Here is a 6,084-nt window from a genome sequence, read left to right on the forward strand (position 1 = left end):
GGCGAAAGTAGCGTTTGATCTCGTATGATTTGCCGCCCTCGCCTTCGGCTCGGGTGGCAAACTTCACACTCGTCTGAAAAAGCTTTCGCCCCGAGGTGCACACGATATTTTTTACAATACCTTTACAGAAAGTTCGACTTCCATGCCTAGAGAGAGGCGAGAGTGGTCAATTTCAAGCCAGGGCTTACTTTCCTCCCTAGAGCGGAAAGTGATTACTTTCCGCCCGCTAAACAGGGAGGAAAGTGGTTACTTTTCGCCCGCTATGCCGCCCTGGCGTAAAATTGGCCGCTTTCGCCCCTCTCTACAGGCATGGAAAGTCGAACTTTCCAAAAGTAGGGGAGACCGGGGCTAGACCGTTAGTTTTTTTTCGGTGCCGATTTTTAACAACAAAATAAATAATTGTAGTTAAATGTGGTATACCACTGTAAAGAGTGAACCTTTAGCTACAAAATTTATACAGGAAATTTTTATCTACGTCGCTTTGTTTAACCGGTATAGAGCAAAAACGACAACGGTGCAAAAATTGAAATCTCAAAAATGCCGGGGTTTAACCGTTACACTGCATTTTCAATACATATACGTACATCTAATCCTGAAAAATGATAGGATACATCTTAATAATTGTTTTTTAAGAGAAAAATATAAAAATTTATTTAAAATTTTTATGCGAAACGTTATTAAAAAATAGTTACGAGGGTTCCTCTTTCCGCAGAAGTCACTCGCCCGACTTGTTTCACTCCTCGACGTCCGATGACTCTATTCGGTGTCTGAATGGTTGTAATTCCCGTCTCATCCATATTCCATATGCAGTGAGCCTGGAAATGCCCGGAAATGCCTTGGAAATGCACCCGGACTGCTTACTGACGGATTAACCCCAAACACAAGTTTCAGGTTTGATCGCCCACGAAATATTAGACATCAACGATAATGAAAAAACTACACTGGATTCGTGTTCAGCATGCATTACTCTTTATAATCACGTACCTCGAGATTTGGAGAGCAAATATTATAGCAGATATTACAAAATTTCCACGCGCAGAAAATGTAACTTTCACCTTCCGAAAACACGTTTGCCCTCGTAAAAATCATAACACGGCAGGTAACCTGCCGAAACTCCGTTGGTCACATGGGTACCATAAGCAGCGTTTACAATGTTAATAGCGAGTTCGCACAATATACAGGTTCCGAGATATTTGATTTGGCGGATTTACCCCGTTAGCGGTCTAGCCCCGGTCTCCCAAAAGTAGCTACTGTATTATACTAAATAGGATATGAACGTAAAGTAACGACTACCGCCATGTAACAATTGCGCTTCTCTTCTCTTTCTCGTTTTTTACAAGCTTTGCTAATGGGACCGGCATTCACTCCCCGTGAAGCATTCCAAGGTAAGCCAATCTCCTCTAGAAAATATCAAACAATTTATGTATAACTAATAATAACGTAGCGAAATACATTTTGCGAATAAAATTTAAAAAATAATTTATAACAACGCGTATATTGGGTTTCCTTGCATTAATTTAGACATTTCTAAATCAAAAATTTATCTTGCCATTACTAATAATATTTATTAGTAATTTTAATAATCTAGACATAAATTATTTTGAATTTTGTATTTTAATTTAATTTTCGTATTTCCAACTGATACGTTATATCATAAATATAAATAAACGCTGCAAAAAAGTATATGTATATATATACATATATATATATATATATATATATATATATATATGTGTGTGTGTATATGCACATATATAATATAAATATATGTATATACTGTATATTTAAATAAGTTATATTTTAAAGTTTATCATTTATATTTATACCGTCGTTTCTCTGTAGTTTTAATATGATAGAGATACTAATTCTCTTCGAAATAAAAACAATGGCCAGCTAATTTGCGCGGATATTTATAAAGTACAACCGACCGATGTGTTCTCGGCGGAAATTCTTTTAAATGAGCTGGCTACAGAAGTGTTAATGCAAGAAAAAAAACTATACAATTAACACGCAAGCGAGCGTAGGTGGATTTAAAAAATGCATGCGGGTGAAAACGTTTTGGGTTCTTGACAAAAAGGTACTTTTGATAAAAAATTCACGCGCGCGGAGCACCCGATTATCGAGCCTTCTACGTATGTATGTACCGTTGACCTCAAACGTGAAACGCTTCATGCTCGAGGTTTTCAGAGAGCGAAAAATATTGGCGCTACGAAAAAAATTATAAAAACGCCACTTCGGGGTGAAGCGCGTACAAAAGCCATCAGAATATTCGGTATCAAGCTTGATTTCCACTCGTTTCTCGCAAATTGAGAATCGCCGGCCGAGCCCTTCGTTAATATATTTAAATCGTCATGATTTCATAGAACTTAACAATGGGGAATAGGTAATTTAATCGGCGGAAAAGCTCGGCTTGGGAGACAAAAATTAAATAAGCCGTCGACCTTACAAAGTATACATACATAATACATATATACATGAGTTTGTGTGTGTGTGTGTGTGTGTGTGTGTGTGTGTGTGTGTGTGTGTGTGTGTGTGTGTGTGTGTGTGTGTGTGTGTGTGTGTGTATGAATATAAGAAGAAAGGACAAAAAAGATAAATGTGAAACAGAGAAAGAGACAGAAACTCTGTAATCGTGAAAGTTTTTCAGCTCTCACTACAAAGATTTTTTTATATTGGACGCGAGAAACTTTTCCATGACCTAATAATTGAGTAAAAAAATGGAGGTCATGTTTTCAAGATCGCAGGGTACTTTTTTGTCTCGACGTTGTTTCTTGCAAATTTTCCCCACTTTATCAATGGAACTTTTTCTCGGCGATACTGAATAACTTTATACCAAATGTTCAAACTCAAAGAAGAAGCGAGGTAACATGATGAAATATTGAATAAAAGCATTTTAGCTAAAGTCTTAAGCGTGTAAAATTAACAAAAATAAGAAGCAATTAATTAACAGACAGATAATTTTATCTGTATTGACTTATTTATGAGAAAGAATAAAACTAGAAATTCTCAAAGCACACAATTAAATAAATTCTTTAAAAGTATTATATATTACATAAAATAAAAATAAATAACAGCAAATATATAAATGTGAAATATGCAGTTTAAAGTAAAAATATATATAAATTAGATCCGTAAAAACATATTAAATCACGCCACTTTTTGATAATATAATTAATGACAAATTAAACAGACACATGTGCGAGTAACATGATGAAATGTGCGGATATTATAAATTAATTTGTACATTGTAATGCACTTAATTCAATTAAGAATAGAATACGCTATATATATAAACGTCATTAGCCACAGCAAGATAAATTTGCATTACTTTATGTAAGCGTTTCAACCAATTATCCATAGCAGGTATTAATAATTTTCGCAATTACGTTGCTGTACGCGTTTATTACCTAGCAGTAATTGTGTGCGAAATGAGTAATTTTGGCTGCAGATATAATGCGAAAATTCAGAGCTTATCACTATCGTTACTTGTACAGATTTCCTTTGGCGCTTCGCAACACCGACGATAGTATAGAAGGAGCGAACTTTTGATATTTTCACAAAGGCACAGAAAGCGCTAAAGAGTACCCTGAGGCTTTCTGCCGAGAGCACACTGAAAATGGCCAGAAAAATATGTGATACATTTTGATACATTATCATTTACCGAGACGAACGATCGAAAGACGCTCACTCTCCCTTTTCGCTTAGAATTAGCACACAAAAAAAAACATTGCCGTAACAACCAGTAAGTTGTTTGCGTGTCGCTTAACTTCCCCGCTATTCTCGGCATTATTATCTCGCCTGAAAGCTTTGCGGAAAATAACGCCATATATACTGTCACCACGCTTATTTTTTCCATTAGACCTTGATATACTCTTCTTTTGTTCACGGCAATCTCTCGCCGAATCGGTGACACAAAATTAAAGTGCCAGTAGAAAAATCCCCGTTAACTATATATATTTCGTTCTTTCTATCTCTCGTAGGAGCTTTCTTCTATATATATATATATATTTACTCTTTGCGTCTCTGCGCCAAAATTTTTGGAAAATTTCTGTAAAATCGAGCGCAGACGAAAGTCGACACGTGACCGACGTAAAATTGCGAGAGCCACGGAATTATAAACTGTCTAAGTCTAACATGCCAAAGGATACGTGTATGAAACAACGTCAATAGCAAAGTTGTTATTGAAAAATTTTTTAATTTTAAGGAAAGAGGGTAGTATGCCCATTTATTTTACTCTCAAGAAGGAAATATAATATACAGTGCGTGTGCGTGTCTATATTCATATGTATGTATATACGCACGCACAATAAACCATCAATTCCATAATTTGTCAATTCTCACTTTTTCCACACGATAAAAAAAAACATTTTGTATTTGAGTGGATTTCCGTGTAGAAATTTTTGTGTTAAATTTTCGACGTACACTGGTGTTAATGTAACATATTGTCATTGCGTTATTTTTTACTTTTCTGCGTTAAGTTAATATTCAAGTTTCTAAGAGTTAAAATAATACAATTTATATGTAAATGCACGAATTCTTGGCGTCCTTGGCGACATATTTTATATGTTAAAATAGTTACTGTCCTCTCTATAAGAGTTTCTATCTATTATATCGACATTTTCTTATATCACAAGAAAAAAAAAGAAAAAATAACATTTAATGTAAGAATAACACTTTATTTTAATTAAATTTAACATTATAAATATATCAATTTAACATAAACTTTGCTTCCAGATAGTGTCCGTGTGTTACAATTTTGTGTTATTCTTTTACATATTACTTACGTTATTTATTTACATATTTGCCTTTTGTTAAATAAAAATTAGAGTGAATAAATTGGGTCATGTAAAAAGTATTAAATTTAACACAAAATTTTTTATTAGCATGAAAAAGAGATAGAGACAGAGAGAGAGAGAGAGAGAGAGAGAGAGAGAGAGAGAGAGAGAGAGAGAGAGAGAAAGAGATAAATATAGTTCGTATGAAAAATGCATACATGAAGCTCCATCGAAATCTTAGGAGGCATTTACAAATCTTTACTTTCTTTCAAGCGGCGTATGAAATTTCGATTGGGAATTTCGCGTGGGTGCCGACTACGGAAAAATGCGGTTCTGATACGTCGTCCATCATTATCGACAGTATCATTGATCATCGTGCTACGCAGGGGAAACTGAAGGAAGCAATCAGCGAGGACATTCGATCTATCTCACCAACGGACCGCGCGTGTTCCGCTGTGTTGTCTATGTCAATGGCAAACACAGAAAATGCTGTTAACAGTAATGAAATCCTCCGCAATCCGAAGTTAAACGATAAAATGTACATCCGAGGGATACGTTCTGATCGTATCCGAGCCGGACGAATATTTACTCGCTCGCTAGAAATAGTGATGCTAAGCAAATAATGGAAGGGAAAAAATCGGAAAGATGTATGTATACATATATATTTAATCACGGTATAAAACGTCGCGCTTTTAAGATACCATTAAAGTTTCAAGCGGGTCGACTCCGATAACGGAGTTAGGTACTGAAATGTACGTACTAAAGAGTAATGCGGCTGCAACGAAAGTGTTGCTTGGTCAGAAACAAGTAATAGCTCGATAATGCACTACAATTTTATAGCAAGTACTACGCGTGATGATTACATTTCTTCGTTGCATGGCATTCATCTGTCAAATAAACTGCACTCCTTGATTATATTTGTCGAGCAGAAACGATAACATCTTTAATTTATTTAATTCGCAAGTTTACATATCTACGACATTATGAAGTTATCTTTGTATCAAATAATTTACATATATTTACGTGACTATAATATAATAAAGACTATTAAGAAATTATCTTATGCGGAACATTTAAATGAGTAACAAAATACTCATTTATGGAAACAGTAATTAAATATAGGTAAAAAATTATAGGTTTTATCATCTTCCATTAACCTATAGGATAAGATCAATCATTAAGTTTAAGTTTTTTTATTATTTTATAATTAATTTTTACTACCAATGCAAAAGACACAAATAAAATTGTTACCCTTTTCACAAGTTACGCAATCGTATGTTTAAAATTTGTATACCGAAGTAATTAGAGC

At 34.6% G+C, this 6,084-nt stretch overlaps 1 long non-coding RNA gene across 1 annotated transcript; it reads right to left on the reverse strand.

The window, feature by feature from the left end:
- Nucleotides 1–335: 335 nt before the first annotated feature.
- LOC139781016 (uncharacterized) lies at nucleotides 336–1,233 on the reverse strand. The gene is made up of 3 exons (XR_011720395.1): nucleotides 985–1,233; nucleotides 693–860; nucleotides 336–592 (listed from the first exon to the last, which is right to left on the reverse strand). It is a non-coding gene; the product is annotated as an uncharacterized lncRNA (long non-coding RNA).
- Nucleotides 1,234–6,084: the final 4,851 nt, after the last annotated feature.

The sequence above is a fragment of the Temnothorax nylanderi genome, unplaced genomic scaffold (assembly GCF_030848795.1).
Source record: "Temnothorax nylanderi isolate EJ_2023f unplaced genomic scaffold, tnyl_v1.0 TNYL_tig0310_pilon, whole genome shotgun sequence".
Classification (NCBI taxonomy): domain Eukaryota; kingdom Metazoa; phylum Arthropoda; class Insecta; order Hymenoptera; family Formicidae; genus Temnothorax; species Temnothorax nylanderi.